General features: G+C 42.1%; 1 long non-coding RNA gene across 1 annotated transcript in view; it reads right to left on the bottom strand.

Moving 5' to 3' along the window:
- The window catches only part of LOC309632174, a 49109-nt gene that overhangs the window by 3330 nt on the left and 26538 nt on the right, over positions 1 to 19241 (bottom strand). The window contains exons 6-7 of the long non-coding RNA XR_014246768.1: positions 11740 to 11826; positions 404 to 3444 (exon numbers count right to left, since the gene is read on the bottom strand). This is a non-coding gene — a long non-coding RNA (uncharacterized lncRNA). The remainder of the gene's footprint in view (positions 1 to 403; positions 3445 to 11739; positions 11827 to 19241) is intronic.

The raw sequence follows: 19241 nt of genomic DNA, 5'->3' as shown, positions 1-19241 counted from the left end.
ATAAATCCATCCCATAATTTTGGGAGGTTATATTCTTTGGCTGAAATTTTGCCTGTTGCTCTGACTGAACTTAAGTAACTTTAAAAGAAAATTCATACTTATGGCCAGGGTCAGAGCAGGTATTATTAATTGCCCAGGTGAGGGGATCCATCTAGTAATATCAATAGTGTCCTAAACAGAACTATAATTTCCTTCTTTTAGAATAAATTTCCTAAGAGCCAACCAATCAGAGCCTTGGACAGGAGAAATCCACCAAGGTAACCCAGAAGTATGAGACACAGGTCACAAACCCAACAATTGGATTGAATTTTAAAACAAGCATAGGATCATGCCCATGATAGAAAAACATTTGATTCTTATACAAAGGTCCAAGAAGTCAAGAAAACACAATAAATGATCTTACGGGTCAGGTGCAGCATCTTAGGTCAGCTGTCTACTTCCAATGTTGTCTTCTTCTCATCCTGGTATGAGTGTAGTTTCTCCTCTCTTTGAGCGTTGTTTCAAGGTGATTTTGACATCAGCAGCCCTCTCTATAGACCAGTCCAGTGCAGGGGCCCTTTCTATGTGAAAATATTAATCCAAGAGTCAATTCCCTTCAGTTTTGCTGTGCATGAGCTAGTGCAGAGTACCTGATAAGGGTCTTTCCATCTAGGCTGGAGATGGTCCTTTAAAAGATGTCTTTTTCCAGTACACATAATGACCTGGTTACAGGTCTTGGGACATCTGATCTTCATCCAAAGATAGATAAGCTTCAGAAACAGACTTAAGAGTGTCCTATTAATGACTCAGTTAAATTTAATATAACAGCAAGGAACTGAGAAGTCAGTCTTAGGCAGTAAATGCAGACCTCAACAAAACTAGAATTTAATATTCACTGAAACATAACTTTTTCTAAAATTACCCTTATTTCTACCAAATATAGCCAAATTAAGACCAATTTGTAAAGTAAGTCTAGTCTCAATAAACTTGGCCTGATGATTTATATAAATGTAATTGATCATATAGGCTTTTCTTTTTTTAAAAAAATGGCTTTGCTAGAACTTTTATAAGGAGTCTCAGATTGAACTTTTAAAAGGCCTCTCAGGGCTACGAAAGTCACGCCAACAGCTTGTCACAGACGTTGTCTTACAGATTTAGGTGAATTCCTCCTTTTTCACGGTCCCCCAAATACCTTGAGATTCCTGCACCTGTTAGGAGGTGTCCTTCCTAATTTATCTGATAAAGCTCCTGGGAACCTACGCATTTCCAATCTCTGGAGGGATCAGACAGAGAGGCAAGATAAATGTTTCAATTCTGCTTACAAAGGTATAATTTACCAAATTGCTATAAGTCATAATTAGCTTGAGGAGAAGGGTTTCCTTATATCTGGAAAACACAGACTAAAACCAATTATTTCTCAGACAGAAACCATAAAAATTATAGCCATAGTCACCAGTTCACTCAGTCCTACACTGTTAACAGTTTTATGAAGCCATCAGGTTTCCCATTAGAATTCTTTAATTTCTTACCCAGTTCAGTGTTATGGTCTGAAAGTCAGAAACCTGTATTTGTCAAAAAGTCCTTTCTGGAAATCTTCTTGAAGAGGAAGCATTTTTGTAAAAGCATCAGAGTGAAACCATAACTGTCTATAATGACAAAAGATTTAAGGCACCTTTAAAATCTGATTACAATGCAATTGACAAAGAAACTTGGTTACTGCTGTGACATACAACACTTTAATAACTAGAATTATGACTGATAATTTTACCAGGAGATACCAGATTTTCAAGAATTCCATATAGTTTCTAGAACACCTATATTAATAACATTTTCCCATTAATATAACCTAAGAAGACTTATTACTCATTTGACAATACTTCCCATGTAATTTAACATACCAAATGAACCTAATCAGTTTGATATCTCTCTTTGGGGTGTTTCAGGGACCCTTTGAAGCATCCCAAAGTTAGCTAGAGGTTAAAGGAACTTCATTAGGGTTTGATTTGGGAAGTTTTGTTAAAAAAAAAAAAAAATCAAAAAGCTTTAAAACACTTGGTCAGATAGGATCATAGGTCACTGTGGAACAATAGTCACTTAACCAAAGTGGCAGTAAAAGATTTCAAAGGCAAATACAGATCAGATCACTTAAAAGGTAAAGAAACTTAAAATCTGTTATCAAAGGCAGCTCAACATTTTAAGAAAACTTTTCTCCTAACAGAGATAAAAACCAAATTCAAGTTTTGCACCAGCTTACTTTTAAAATTCATTTACTCCACTAACTTTATTCTAAACTTAGCCAATCCTGACCATGCACAAAACTCTTTTGTCGGCAGTGCTAATTTGAAGGAAATAATTACTGGAAGTTGACTTGAGTTTTAAAAACTGCAGTTCTGACAGATTTTTCAAAGGATAAGTTTAATGCCCCAAACAGGACTTCTTTGAAACTTGACTTTAAATACAGTGAAAACTTGCCAGGGCAAAATCTGTTCACTTCTTTCACCCAAGTAAACTGAGAGTTTTCTTGTAGACAATCTACTTGGTATTTGTCTGTCAGCTGACTACATCATTTATGAATTGGCAGTATGTTTCTGTTGCTTGCTACACTGATTGATACTGAGCCTTTTTTTCAAAAAGGATTTAAGGTATCAACTACCAGTAAATTCCATCACATTTTTTCCTTTTAATTCTGAAATTTTTTCATGCAAAATCCCAAGTTTATGCAGAAGCCAACATTTAGTGAAAAGCAGTGTAAAGGTCCAAAATGAATGGCCAAGAAAACCGTTTGCAACATATTACAATACGTACACTAGGGAGAGGAGAGAGTTCTATGAAGTAATAGTAATAGGATGATGACAACCCCGCCATCAAGGAGATTACAACCCAAAGAAACAGTTCTCAACCCTAGTCCTGCCAAGACTTCCCACTGATGTCAACAGGGGACCTAAAATTCCCAAGCTATTTTTTACTCCAATATAATTTTTTAAAAATTAAATCTCCTATGTATCACTCTTAGAAAAGGGAAGAAGCTGATACAAAGTGTGAAATCAAGCACAAAAGTTGAGATATTTACAATAAATATATATCGTTCTTTATGAACTAATCTGAGAATGGCCAAGTGCAAGCTGAAAAGGCAAAAGACACATAAAACAATGTAGTTAACAAAATGAGGTGTAAATATTAATTTTGCACATCTGATTACTATTCTAAAAGAAAATAAAAGTCATTAGGGCATCAAAAAGACCACAAGTCAGAGACCAAAGAGATGAGGGCAGGGGCAGAGCAGCACTAGGGCCAGGCAAGTGAGGAGCCTGGCCTGGAAGGACAAGGGTCTCACCATGAATCGCATGTTTCCAAGGTCAGGCAGGAAAATAAAAAGTGAAGAGAGCCAGGTGGGGACTGGGCAGGGCAACAAGCACACCCCTCCCCTAAAGCTGTCATTGTGTCAAGTCCAAGTCCACTATGGAACTTTCAGTTTCCCAAGTGAGGGGGGCGCGGGGAACGAGAAAAAAAGAAATCAGCTTTTTATATGAAATTTTATGGGGTTTTTAAAAGTCTGACCAGTTTAACTCACATTTTTAAGAAACACTGAACAGGAAGACAAGACACTACCACAGCAAGCCATCTGCAGACAGAGCCTGGCCCACAGCCCACCAATTTGCAGCCTCTGTCTTGGAACAACAGCCAGGCTTTCAGCAGAGAATCCCTCGCTTTCATCAGGATCTGATTCACCTTCCAAGCAGTGGATCATACACACCCCCAGAAACTGTGAAGCGTGTGACTCCTGAGGTCTGGACGTGCCTAGAAGAGCTTCGAATGTGTACTCCAAGCATCAGGCACTCGACCAGAAACCTGATTGATGTTCCTGCAGTACAGGTGGGTTTGCTGTGAAGCTGAAGAAACTGAAGCTTGCATAAGCCCTAAAGCTTACTTGAAATTTTACATTTTCTTTCATATTGAGTCTCCCCCCAAGCTTGGGGCTCCCCAAAGATGAATCTGCCCCTGCTATTTTTTTAGGCCACACTCACAGCGAAATCGAGTGACCTAATTGCTGAAGAATTTGGATTTAATAGAGATTTCTTTTTCAGCTAACCATAGTGCCAGACATGATGCCTATAAAATTACCAGAGTGCTTTCCAAGTCTTAAAATAGTAAGAACACTATGTCTAATGACAGTGTGTGATTCTGCATCATGTCTAGTTTATTTAGGGCACCAATTAAATGTGTAGAGATGAGTATGATTATTGGTGGTAATAGCAGCTGTAGTCTGTAAACATTTGGGTATAAACAATGGAGCAACAACCTAGAATTACACTCACCTCTTCCTGGGCATTTGGCGGCGTATCACCCAGGCAGCCCAGTGATCACGCACTCCAGAAAAGTTGAAGTCTGTCCCACCACCCTGGGGAGGTAACTGGCAACCACAAATGAGAGACGTATCTATTTTAAAAGGTTCTGAGAGTTTTATGTGATCTTTTCTTCCGATGAAACTGCCTCTTGGAGAGTGATTTCACCTGGAAGAACCTGGTAATCTCGTGAAGCAACAAAGTGACCTCTCGTCATTGAGTGGAAGGTAAATTTTCTAAAACCCTAACAAGGTGTATCCGTGTGAAAGGAAATGCAACCTCCGCTATGATTTCTTCCTAGGTCAACTGCCTTCACACTGAGGAACACACATTCCTGGGGTACAGAGTCTTTCTAGGAGACACACAGGCACGGATGGCTTAAATGGAATCTATTTCCAGAACTTCAACTTCCATTTTTATGCATTTCAAACCCGTGGACTGCCAATTGCCCATTCCCAGTTGCCCTACACAAGGGCCCTTCGCATTATGGAAGAAAGGTGGACCTATCACCTAACCTAAATTTTACTCTGGTTCATCAAGCTGAAGTGTAAAACCTCTCAGGCATTAAACAAAGTGACAATTGGAGAATGCAGCCCTCCTGAGGGACAGTCAGGAGAGCAAACCAGAGAGCATCAGTAAGAATTGATGTAGGCAATGCCTTCCTTCAATCCAGGAGCCCTGGTAGGGTTCCTATCTATCTAAGAATTAGCACCCACGTTTACCTGAATTTTAAAATAAAGTCAGACTTTTTCTGATTGAATGTGTGGTTTGGCTGTTTGTCTGGCTTGACCACAAGGACTGGCAGTTATTTTCCATTAAGTTGAATGAGTTAAATCTACAACTATAAGGTTTAAATAAAATATACTTAAAGCATACATAAAAGAGAAAATACATCCTTTGCAATATTTAAATTTGTGATAGAAATGCGGATGTCAACTTAAAAATGAAATCAGACCTAGAGTTTTATAAAATTATTTTAGGGGCTACGTGAACCAAAACAAGCACTCACTTAGGCAAACCTACTTAACTCAGTTTAATAGAAGTTTTTAAATACTGCTGAGTACCTACTATATATAAAACATTACAGGTGAACAGAACACAGCCCCTATTCTCAAGTTAGGAGATCAAGACGGAAAGCAGCAAGCATGACGTGGTGATGCTGGACTCTGTAGGATGCAGAAGTGGTTGGAGGCAGTTAGAAGTCATCCTGGGTAAGGGGCATTTCAGTTGGGTTTTGAAGGATGGGTAGAATTTCAAAAGGTAGAGGAGGTGTAAGGGACAGAACAGCATGAGGGAAGTCAGAGTTAAGAAACTTGGAAGTAGGTTAGAGAAACAGTGAATTGTTTATTTTGACTGACTCTGTGAGAGACAGAGAGAGAGAGAGAGAGAGAGAGAGAGAAGGATAAACACAGGCAGGGTCAAGCAGATCACTAATGCTGTTAGGGAGCAGTTGAGAGTCATTAGAGGTTTCTGAGCATAGAAAAGATGAACTCAGCCCTGGGCTCTGGGAGGAAGCCCTGGCAGTCCTGTCCAGGTACAGTGGAGGTGGGAGACACTCTGGCAGGTACTGACATCCTCCAGGCGAGAGATAAGGAGACATGAGCACCTGTCATGGCGCCAAGAACTAGTCAGGGACTCTGACTTGAGCACAGGGTTAATATTAGACACATACACATTTTTAAATTGTTGTTCTTATTAACTGAGGGATATATAAACATCTGCAGCGGTGCTCTGCAATTCTCACTCAACGGATATTTATCAGGTGTCAGCCATGTGCCAGGCAGTGTGCAGAGGGCTGAGACTATGATCTTAAACTAGACAGGCACCACCCACCCCACAGGGACCGTACACCTTCCGCAGTTTGCCAAGGATGGTCCTGGCTTTAAAACTGTGAGTGGACATCCCAACAAACCCCTCAGTCCCGGGCAAACCGGGATGGCTCAGCCACCCTAGAGGAAGGGGCACATGGGCCAAGCTGGCAAATCTGAGGCCCGACAGCAGCCGGTCGGTCACCTGAGGGCAGAGGATTTTGAGAACTTGCCTGCAGGAGGCTGGAGAGCTGCGGGGTCAAGATCTCACAGGGCCTAACCGGCCTTGGCCAGGACCATGCAACAGTCAGCAGGAGGCCACTGGTGGGTATTCATTGGGCAGGACGACCTGATGTGATGTGGGTTCCCATACAGAACACAGGGCTAGAGGGGAGACCACCTTTATGCTCCCTACTCCCTGCCTCTCTCCCTTTTCCTCCATCCTCTGATGGAGGCTGCGGCCCTCACAGGCTGCCGACACTGAGCTCAGCCTCTCCCAGCTCCTGTCTCAGGCAGCCACCAGCCTTCCCGGGAGGACTCAGGAGGCCCTGCTGGTGTGTTTCAACTCTTCGAAGAGCTTTCCTGGGCAGGTATCTAATCAGTAAACCGGTTCACAACTCTTATAGATTCTCTGCTCTTTTCTCCATCATCAAGATGTGGATTGAAGAGTCATTCTTGTGTTTCTACAATTAACCCTCACGGTGCCTGACATATAATAGGCACTCAGTGAAATACTTGCTGAAGGTTGGATAATTTTTTTAAAAACCAGCCTTATGTCTAAATCCAATACAGTTTCCCTTGAATAAAAATGGCTTTCAACCTGGTAAGTGGCCCTGACTAGTCAGAGTAGACAGTTTGCAATTTTTATCAAGTTTGCTGCTAGTTTTACAAAATTCTGAAAGAAGGGCTTGATGTTTTTATTTGAACACCACTTGGAATGAAGGCTACCTTCTGCAACTCACCCAGGTGCTTTATCCAAAATAAACCCAGTAAATATTTCCCCTTGACTTTCTCCTGTTCTTGCTCAGGCCCAGCTCTGTCCCAAAGCCAGTAGGCCTTGAGAAGACCCAGCTCTGGCTCTTATTTCATGAAGGTAAGGTCCGGACCAGAGCAACAGCGACAGGGCAAGCCTTCTTGTTCCAGCCGTCCTTGCTCAGAACCCAGGGAGAGACTTTCCACTAGCATCCTTAGCTGAGTTCTAGCACACTGGGTCCAGCTGGTCAGGGTCCCTCAGATGAACTTGGCCTCCCCACTGTAAATGTTTGCTGGAAGCAGGCAAAAGGCCCCTGTGGGTTTTGGCCTTGGACTGGTCCAGACTCCCTCTGCCTCTCTGCTCCAACCGCAACTCTTCCCAACACCACACACACACAAAGACACCTGTATCCCATCTCACTCCCTGCCCAGTCTCCTGTCACTCGTGTCAAGCAGCCTTTGAGCGACCGCACTTTAGGCTGGACTCCTCCAGCCAACCTCAGCCCTGCAGCCTGTACCAGGGCCCTGATACTCACCCGCTGGCCCCTTGATTAAGGGACTCTACCTGAACTCCCTACATTGACCTCTCAGGATCAAAGACCCTCATGGTCTGCTCTCCACTAACCTTCCTGCCAGATGAAGCAGATCATTCACAACCCATCCCCAAACATATTTTCACTCTCTGTTTTTAATCAAAGTCAACAAATACAAAACCCAGATTTTTTTTTTTTCTTAACCATTGCCATTATCAAGGAGCTAATGGTGTAAGGCCTTGGTAGGTCTTAAAATATAGTTAGGTATAGATATCTTAAAAAACGAAGGCGTTATCTGGAACAGGCACCCAGATTAAAGGGGTGGGGCAGCCAGCAATGATTTTGTCCTAAATTATTCTGCCAAAACACTTTCAAACAGAAGCAGTGAATCGTCTGAACCACTCCCAGAAGACTGGCTGCTGTAACAAATAAATCCACGCCCACTCCCAAAGGCTTATTTCTCACTCAGGTAACGGACCAGGAGTTGCTGGTTGAAGAAGAAGACTTTCCTTATTTAGAGATTCAGAGACATGGTGCTTTCATTCTATGGCTCCACCATCCCCTAGAGCCTTGCTTGCTTCTGAAAGAGGGTCTGAGCACCGACAGCACCGCTATCCGCGGGAAGCTTGTTAGAAATGCAAGATCTCAGACCCTGCCCTGGACCTACTGTACCAGCCCTGTGTTTTAAGAAGATCTCCAGATACGGGTGACACCAACACACACAGAGGTTTGAGAAGTCCTGCCCTAGAACCTCAGAGCCCTCTACATCCAGATAGCCAAAGGGGAAAGAGGGCTTCAGTGAGCATTCCATTGAAGTCCCAGCCTACAAATGGCAGGTCACTCCCATTCCCATTCCCTGGTCAGAACTAGTCACACGGGCACACTTGACACAAAGGACTCTAGGAAATGCAGTTCCTGACTGGACAGCTGTCTGGAAGCTCCCACTCCCCACTATGAAATTGGGAGGACAGATTTTGGTGGACAAACAGACATTTCTGACTCAGAGTATTTTTTGTATTTTTTTCCATGAGAAGAAAGAATATTTCCTCCTCTCTCCTAGAAACAGTTTTAGGATAAGGTGACAAGGGAATTTTTCCAGCTTCTTTTGAGGTTTTTTTGTGGATTTTTTCCAGATTTATTGAGAAATAACCGACAAATAAAGCTGTATATATTTAAAGTGTAAAACATGATGATCTGATCTACATACACATTGTGAAATGATTCAAGTTAATGAACACATCCATCACCTCACACTGTTAACTTGTGTGTGTGTGTGTGTGTGGTGAGAACGCTTAAGATCTACTTCCAGCAAATTTCAGGTACACAATTCTATATTATTAACTACAGTCACCATTCAGCTTCCATTGTGAAGGTGGTCCAGCCTGGTGCTAAATGGATCAACGTATTGGACAAGAAGATGTTCCCATGAACCATCATATCCATGAGAGGCTGTGACCACATGTGGTTCCCATCAGTGCTGCTTCCCTCCTCACCCCTAACACAGAGGGCATCCCTGAATGACCTTATCTTCTGAACAAATCTGAGGCATCCAACCAGGGATCAGCAAACTTTTTCTGTCAAGTGTCAGATAATAAACATTTTGAGCTATGCTGGCCATTCTGTGTCTGATGCAATCACTCAGCTGTCGTTCTAGCATGAAAGCAGCATAGACAAAATGTAAATTAATGTACATTATATAAACAATATGGGAGAACTGATTTATTTTACAAACCTTTATTGAGTATTTATTAAGCTACTTAATGCCTCTGGTCCAGTCAAAATGTAAACTCTGTGAGGGCAGGAATCATTTCTATCTTCTTCCTTACTATAACCCTTGAACATATCACCATAACTGGCACGTTTAAATGAACGACAGAATAATTCAATGAATGTCACACATGGGGAAATTTGCAGATTGGAGGAGGTGTAGCAAATGCTCTGAGGTCCATCCTGGCCAAGGGGCCCACACAGGGTGGCCATGTAGCACGGGATAAGCATAAGACAAGAGAAAGTCATCAGCAAGGTCATTAATCTTTGGCAACCTGGCCCAGAAGGGCCATCACAGAACACGAAAGCCTGAGGCTTTCACCCTCTTGTCCAATACATCAGACCATTTAGCATCAGAATGAACCACCTTCACAAAGGAAGCTGCATTGGTGACTATAGTAAGTAATACTGTATTATATACTTGAAATTTGCTGGGAGGAGATCTTAAGCATCTTTACCATGCACACCTCCTTAGTGAGCAGGTGGCCAAAGGGCAAAGAAACACTGCTTTGACGGCAAATACCAGGCCCTACCCCAGGCCATGCGCGACATGTGTGTGCAAAGGAGAAACAAGCAGGGCTCTATTAACACAGTACTTGTCATGGTGAGAGTCTCAAAATCGAATATGTAGGCCCTGGACAAGAGGAGAAGTCACACTAAAGGGACTGCAAAGAGGAGAAAACTTGGTCAAGGTCAGGAGCAGTAACAAATAATGAGGAAATTAGCATTTAATTACCATAAGCTGTGTGCCCAGCACTTTTACATATACTGTCTAGCTTTATCCTCACAGCAACCTCGTACGTTCATAATATTCTCCCCACTCCTCCAAAACTGCTTCTGTTTGGGTCACACTATCTCATTCCAAGACTTACTGTAAAGCTACACAGAGCACCTCAACTCCACATGATTAACATTTGGGACTGGATAATTCTTTGTTGTGGGAGGTTGTCCTGTGCATTCGTTATAGGATGTCTGGTAACATCCCTGACCTCCACCCACCAATTATGACAAACAAAATGTCCCCCTACGTTGCCAGATACCCTGGGGTGGGGGGAGGGGGCAGAGGCAGAACTGACTCCAGGGGAGAAGCTCGGAGCTACAGTAATCAAGACTGTGAGGTGCTGGCAAATGGCAGACACAGGTCAATGCAACAGAAAAGGGCCCATAAACACATCCATACACAAGCCTCCATAGCAATTCACAGGAGACAGAACAGTCTTTTCAACAGATATATATATGTACCTTGATGCATGCCTCACACTGTGTATAGAATTTAACTCAAAATGGATCATAGACCAAAACGTGAAACCTAAAAATTTGATAATTGGACTCAAGTAAAAATCAAAAATGTCTGCTATTCAAAAGACACTTAAAAAAATGGGAAAAAAGAGAGTCATAGATTGGTAGAAAATATCCGCAAAACAAAAATTTGATAAAGGAGTTGTATCCTAAATATATATTTTTTTAAATTCTGAAAATTCAGTAATAAAAGAATCAATTTATAAAAGGCATGAAATATTTATAAAGACATTTCATCAAAGAAGATATACAGAAGGCGAATAATTACATTAAAAAAGATGCCCAACATTATTAGTCACTAGGGAAATTCTAATTACAACCACAAGGAGATATCACTACACACCTACTAAAATGACTAAAATTTTAAAAGTGACATGCGTTGATCGTGGGAATGCAAAACGATGCAACCACTTTGGAAAACAGTTTGGCAATTTCTTCTACAGGTAAAATATGCTTGCCATATGAACCCTGCAATCCTGCTCTGAGGTACCTAGCCAAGTGAAATGCAAACCTATGTTCACACAAAAACCTGTACGTGAATTTTTATAGTGACTCTATTTCTTATTCATCTAAAACTGGAAACATGCACACACTGAACCACTACTCAGCAATAAAGAAGACCAGGGAATTCCCTGGGCCGTCCAGTGGTTAGGACTCTGCGCTTCCACTGCAGGGGGCACGGGTTTGATCCCTGGTCGGGAAACTAAGATCCCGCATGCTGTGCGGTGTGGCCAAAGAAATACCAAACTACTGTCACACATGGTAACACAGATGAATGTCAAATACGCTATGCCAGGTGGAGGGATCCAGGCTCAAAAGGCTACACAATGTATAGTTTCATTTGTATGATGCTCTATAGACATAACTCTGAAGACAGAAAACTAAAAGGCCAGAAGAGAGGACAGTGGTGGCCAGAGGCTGTGGATAGGGGAGGTGCTGACCACAAAGGGGCCCAAGTGAACTCTCTGAGTGGTGAAACTGGTCTGTATCTTGACTGTGGTGACAGTCACACGACTCCATGTGTTTGTCAAAACTCACAGAACTACGTGGTCGGCTGTCCTTTTCCTCAGGTTCCACATCCGTGAATTCAACCAACCTCGGATTCGGTGGGGGTCGGCAGGGGGACTGAGAAAGTTCCAGAAAACAAAACTTGAATTTGCAGCGTCCCAGCAACTACTTACATAGCATTTACATTACATTTACAACTATTTACATAGCATTTCATTGTATTAGGTACTATAAGAAATCTAGAGATGGTTTAAAGTATATGAGAGGATTTGCATAGGTTATACTAAGGGACTGGAGCATCCATGAATTTTGTTCTCTACAGGGGTGGCGTCCCTGCAGATCCTAAAAAGGATGAATTTTACTGAATGTGAATTGTACTTCAAAAAACTGTACATGAATAGGATTTCTGTTTAGACTTTTAGAAAGAAAATTAATCACTTATGAACCTGAATAAAATTCTACGACGGTAATGAAATAAAACAAGTCAGACTCGGTCGCTCTCCTGCTTATGCTCACCATCATCACCCACCTGACTTCACCTCCTTCCACTCCTCCTTCCCTTCACTCCAGCTACACTGGCTCCCTGTTCTTCCCGAAACACCTTCTCTTTCCTTTGCTCACAATGCTCTTCCTCTTGGTATCTGCATGGCTTCCTCCTCAATTCCCTCAAGGCCTTTGCTCAAACGCCACTTTATCAGAGAGCTCTTTCCTGATCTCCCCCTCTCTCTCTCAATATTCCTTCTCCACCTTACTCTGCTTTATTTGTCTCCACAGCACTTCTCACGCATTTAGTCTTTGTTTATGTGCACTAGAACGTAAGCTTCATCTTTATCTGCTTTCATCACTTTGGTCTCCTAGAACAGTTCCTGAAACACAGTAAGTGCTCCATAAATATTTGTTTCTGTTTCTTGAAAGAAGCTTTCTTTTGAGGTATAATTGACATATAGTATTATATCAGTTTCAGGTGTCATAAATACTTGCTAAATGAATGAATAAATAAATGACTGGATGTACTGATGGGTGCAGGGATGGAAAGACAAAGGGAAGGAGGGAGGGAGGGAGGGATGGGTAGATTAGATGGGGGAGTTGACTGGATATCCTCTCAGAGAATTTGAATACAAAACATGAAATGAGAATGAGCAGCAACGGTAACAGTAAAAACTGAGACAAGAGCAGCTGTTTTACAAAAGGATTAAACACTAAACTAGGAGTCAAAGACACTTGCTTATTTCCAACACTGTTGAGTCTGTCAGCATAGCCACTAAACATACGTATGATTAATAAATGTATCACAGTCTTCTAACTAGCAACACCTTTCTCTCTGAGGTCTGGCTCCCTGTCCTCCTTACTTCCCTGAGTATCCCTACAATAAACCTCCTTTGACAAAGGTACCCCACACATGTCACTCATTCTTGGAACCTCAAAGACCCTAACCACCACTCATCCCCATACTCTTTCTGGTGGACTCAGGCATGGATGGTTTCCCCTGCTCAGGAAAACAGTGCCCTCTGCATGTCTCCATCGGCAGCAGTCAGAAGAGACTTGATCACTCAGAGTAAAGCACTCTACCGCCAGCTCAATGCAGTGTGACAACAGAACTCTGTGTGTCCCCAAGAGACCCCTACACCTCCCTTCTTGCAGCATCAGGACAACTTGCCCCAACTCATCCTGTCCCTTAACCTTGCTTTGGCTGGGCATCCTTTAACCCTCAAACTCTTACCCACCCCTTTCTGACACTCCTTTTTCTGACACCCTTCCCTGAAACCCTTCCGCGGAGCCCTCTGAGAATCATCAGCAAAATCTCCACAACCTTAATTTCTTCTCTGAACTTTCCTGCATCTTTGTGCTCTCACTGGAACCTAGCTTCCCCTTGGGACACTGCTTTCCTTGCAGGCTCTCAAGTGGTGGCTGTGTTCTCTCCTACTTCTCTTGTTCCATGAGCGTAAGTGTCTTTCTTGCATCTCATATCACTTTCAGCACCTCTCCTTGCTCCTCCATAAAATGTTTAGCCTTAAATCTCATGTCAACAGACTCGATCATTCTTTTCTAATATATGCGTTCACTGCTATAAATTTCCCTCTAAGCCCTGCTTTTACTGCATCCCATAATATTTGATGTCGTAATTTCATTTTCATTTACTTTAAAATATTTTAAAATTTTCTCTTGTGGCTTCATTTTTGACCCATATGTTATTTAGAAGTGTGTTGTTTAATCTCCAAAGATTTTGAGATTTTCCAGCTATCTTTCTGTTACTGATTTCTAGTTTAATTCCATGTGGCCTGAGAACATACTTTGTAAGATTTCTACTCTTTTGAATTTGTTAAAGTATGTTTTATGTCCCAGAATGTGTTCTATCGTCCATGTGAGCATCAAAAGAATGAGTATTCTGCTATTGTGAGATGGAGAAGTGTATAAATGTCAATTAGATCCAGTTGATTGATGGTGCTGTTCAATCCAACTGTATCCTTACTAACTTTGTTTGCTGGATCTGACCTAGTTTAAATTCCACGGTCAACCACCATACCCCCTCCCTTGCACCTTGCCCCTCTCTTCTTCCGTGCATTCACTTACCTAAACCACAACCCTGGTTCAATCCAGCTCTCTGCATATATCTTGCCTAGCTCCACACATACTGACTGTGGTCAGTGAAAAACACCCAACCATGCTGATTGGTCTCTCCTTAAGTTCATAACCACTAAGGTCAGGTGGGCCTTGTATGCTGTCAAGCAAACAGACTGACATTCCCTGGTCCATTCCCATTCCATTCTCATGGATGACTATTTCCTCAAATAGTCATCCTTCTTGTTCCCCCTCAAACTGCTAACACCTCCTCCCTAATCCTCACTCTCAGCAGATGTCCTTGCTTCCTAGTTCAGTGAGAAAGTAGAAATTCCCATCACCATATCTACACTTGTATAAGTGCCCATATACTCTGCCTCCAAGCCTTTTACCATGAATTTCTTGTCTTTGCTACTAGCAAATGTCAACCTGCTCACTTCTGCACTAGATTCCTCTTGCTTATTCATAGACAATTCTCCAGCAATTATCTTTTCTCCTGCAAGCATCCTTTTGTCCCTCTCTGATCTTTCTCATCAGCACACAGGCTATTTTGTCTCTAAATGGCAGGCATGTTCCTTGGGGATTTGCATTTGCTTTTTCCTCTTGGAAAGGTGCTCTTCCCCAAGATAGCCACATGACTCTCTTCCTCTTCTCCTCCCCCAGGTCCTTACCCAAATGATACTTCTCAGGGATGCCTTTTCTGGCCACCCTGTCTAAAACTGCAACCCCACTGTGTCTGGATGTACCCTTAAGGTGACCCTTAAGGAGCCACACCTCGAATCCCCCTCCCCTTGGGTGAGGGCAGAACCTGTAATTTGCTTCTAACTAATAAAATAGAGCGAAGGTAATGAGATGTCACTTCCTTGATTAGGTTACAGTATATAGCAAGGCAATGGGCTGTCACCCCATAATTACATTACATGATATAACACTCCATCTTAGCAGACTAGAGCAAGAGCTTTTCCTTACTGACATGAAGAAGTCAGCTGCCACATTGTGAGAGGGCCAATGGAACTGGGAGGCCTCTAGGATCTCAGAGTGGCCTCCAGGGAAGAGCCATCAAAAAGCCAGGGCAGAGAATTCCCTGGTGGTCTGGTGGTTAGGACTCAGCACTTTCACTGCAGGGGGCATGGGTTCGATCCAGGGTCGGGGAACTAAGATCCCACATGCTGCGAGGCATGGCCAAAAAAAAAAAAAAAAAAGAAAAAAGACTGGGACTCCAGGTATACAACTATAAGGAATTAAATTCTTCCAACAACCTGGATGAGCTTACAAGAAGATTATTCTCCAGTTAATTCTCCAAATGAGAATTCAGCGCAGCTGGCAGTTTGATTGCAGTCTTGTGAGACGCTGGGCAGAGGACCATTTAAGCCATGTCCAGACTCCTGGACTCACAGAAACTGTAAGATAATAAATGTGTGTGTTTTTTTTTTTTAAAAAATCTTTATTGGAGTATAATTGCTTTACAATGGTGTGTTAGTTTCTGCTGTATAACAAAGTGAATCAGCTATACATATACATATATCCCCATATCCCCTCCCTCTTGCGTCTCCCTCCCACCCTCCCTATCCCACCCCTCTAGGTGGACACAAAGCACTGAGCTGATCTTCCTGTGCTATGCGGCTGCTTCCCACTAGCTATCTATTTTACATTTGGTAGTGTATAAATGTCCATGCCACTCTCTCACTTCATCCCAGCTTACCCTTCCCCCTCCCCGTGTCCTCAAGTCCATTCTCTACATCTGTGTCTTTATTCCTGTCCTGCCCCTAGGTTCTTCAGAACCACTTTTTTTTTTAGATTCCATATATATGTGTTAGCATACGGTATTTGTTTTTCTCTTTCTGACTTACTTCACTCTGTATGACAGACTCTAGGTCCATCCACCTCACTACAAATAACTCAATTCCGTTTCTTTTTATGGCTCAGTAATATGCCATTGTATATATGTGCCACATCTTCTTTACCCATTCATCTGTTGATGGACACCCAGGTTGCCTCCATGTCCCGGCTACTGTAAATAGAGCTGCAATGAGCACTGTGGTACATGACTCTTTCTGAATTATGGTTTTCTCAGGGTATATGCCCAGTAGTGGGATTGCTGGATCGTATGGTAGTTCTATTTTTAGTTTTTTAAGGAACCTCCATACTGTTCTCCATAGTGGCTGTATCAATTTTCACTGCCACCAACAGTGCAAGAGGGTTCCCTTTCCTCCACACCCTCTCCAGCATTTATTGCTTGTAGATTTTTTGATGATGGTGTGAGGTGATACCTCATTGTAGTTTTGATTTGCGTTTCTCTAGTGATTAGTGAAGTTGAGCATTCTTTCATGTGTTTGTTGGCAATCTGTATATCTTCTTTGGAGAAATGTCTATTTAGGTCTTCTGCCCATTTTTGGATTGGGTTGTTTGTTTTTTGATATTGAGCTGCATGAGCTGCTTGTAAATTTTGGAGATGATAATCCTTTGTCAGTTGCTTCATTTGCAAATATTTTCTCCCATTCTGAGGGTTGTCTTTTCGTCTTGTTTATGGTTTCCTTTGTTGTGCAAAAGCTTTTAAGTTTCATTAGGTCCCATTTGTTTGTTTTCGTTTTTATTTCCATTTCTCTAGGAGGTGGGTCAAAAAGGATCTTGCTGTGATTTATGTCATAGAGTGTTCTGCCTATGTTTTCCTCTAAGAGTTTTATAGTGTCTGGCCTTACATTTAGGTCTTTAATCCATTTTTAGTTTATTTTTGTGTATGGTGTTAGGGAGTGTTCAAATTTCATGCTTTTACATGTAGCTGTCCGGTTTTCCCAGCACCACTTATTGAAGAGGCTGTCTTTTCTCCACTGTATATACTCTTGCCTCCTTTATCAAAGATAAGGTGACCATATGTGCATGGGTTTATCTCTGGGCTTTCTATCCTGTTCCATTGATCTATATTTCTGTTTTTGTGTCAGTACCATACTGTCTTGAATGTGTGTTGTTTTAATGTGCTAAGTTTGTAGTAACTTGTTATACAGAAAAATAGAAAACCAGTACAGCCCCCAAATGCTCCTTGTTACCTTTTTCTGTTTATTTTTTTGCCTTAGCACTTACAACCACTGAACATTTTCTGTTTTACTGATTTACCTTTGCTTATAGTCTGTGCCGCCTCCACTCTTGAATACAAGTTTCACTAAGACAGGGATTTTTGTCTGTTTTTCTCCCACCATTATATTCTCGGTGCCTTGAACAGTCTCAGTAAATGTTTGTTGAGTGAATGAATACTGAACAAATGCTAACTCTTATTACCTGAGCAGAGGAATTCACTAAGCTCACATATATCTCAGAGAGGTAGGACATGAGAGGAAAGGTTTGTATTGTTTTAAACTTGTTATCATGGAAATGTTCTAGCACTGCTTCAAGAGCCACTGTGATGTGTCCAGGCAACAGTTTCTTACTAGTCTGGCTTATTCCAGCGGTAAATTATACATTCCGAGAGCAGCATTCTTCAAGGCCTTTTGACTTGGCTCACATTTAAAAATACATTTCACATTATGTCTCAGTACACATATATACCTACATAAATAATTGAAACAAAGGTTTCACAAAATAGTACTTATTGTTATCACATGCTCTGATGGTTCCCCATTCCATTTCACCCTGTTGTATTTCATTTTTTAGAAACTGGAGAAGACCCACTGGTAGGTCCTAGACAAACCCTCCAGGCAATTCTCCAGGAAGACTGATCTTCTCAGCTGTCAAGCATCTCCCAGGTTTAGACTGCTACCGGTTCTTCCTGGAGAGTACGTGAGGGCATCTTCTGTGATGCCTGGGAAGCAGAAGCATTTGCCTTAGCAGATAGGAGAGGTGAGGGACGGGGTCGGCAGTGAGTATGCCCGGACTGGAAGCCACCACCCTCTGGCCACAGCTGAGCCACAGGAAGAGCCCAGGGCTGACGCTCATCTTCACTAGTTTAATGAGTGTTCATATGTTTCAAAGACTCTAAAATATCCAAATACTGTTACAGCTAATCTTTAGTCATGGTCATGTCTCAGATGTCTAATGGTCCCTGGGTCACTGGCATTTGGTGCTTGAATTTCTTGACTGAAAAGTGTTTTTGAAAACCACTGAAACATTAGCCACCTTACATGGTTCCAAATGGCATAACTTGTGAAGCTAATGAAAAATTATGGCAAAGCACTTTCCACATAGCATGAACTAATCAGCGAGCCCAGAAAATCCAATGTTGATAAAGTGCCATTAAGTTATGGCATGAAATGCCACCTGTAAATTACACCTGGGTAAATCTGGGTGTAATGTGCCTCTTTGCAAGTAGTTTTCTATTTATTTGAATGTGAAATGAATCCCAAGGATGGCAGATGATAAAGACGCTGCCTCTTCAAAACTGATTTGATTTTAAATGTATTTGTCCTTTTTTAAAAGCATGTGGTTCAAGAGAAATACTTTTTTTAAAAAAATTGCTTAAGTGTTAGCTCGACAGTGCAACCAGAAGGGGGAAAATGTCCCTGACACCTACCCCCACCACTCTGCCTGAGGGTTAAGGTGCCAGGGTAAGGAAGGGGAGGTGCTGGAAGACAAAGAACTCAGAAATCAGGAGTAAATAAAGCTTATCTAGAGTGTTTCTTCTGGGCTCTCCTCTCCTTTTCAGCCCCCATTTCCCTCACCTTCCCTGTGGGCTGTGCCCCTGTTTACTGTGATTCCTTTCCTCTGATCAGATGGCTCATTTCTCTTCCCTCTTGTTTCCACTAAAACATTCCTGACCCGTGTATCACTCCTGTAGGATAATATCTGAGTTTAACGGATTTCTCTGCTAAGGTAATACTTTTTGTCACCATGAGGAAGCAACAGCCAAATCCACAATGTGGGAAGTTCTGCAGGACAAAAGACCCAGTTTCTCTACCACATGAATAGCAAGGAGGGGGAAGTGGAGATAAGGCGGGTTGGGGGGAGACAGGAGGAGCTGTTATAACAGACAAGAAACACATGAA

This window comes from Balaenoptera borealis, assembly GCF_965194805.1.
Source record: "Balaenoptera borealis genome assembly, chromosome: 7".
NCBI classification, from domain to species: Eukaryota; Metazoa; Chordata; class Mammalia; order Artiodactyla; family Balaenopteridae; genus Balaenoptera; species Balaenoptera borealis.
Note: the sequence above shows the minus strand (reverse complement) of the source record. Positions and strands in the feature narration are given on the sequence as shown.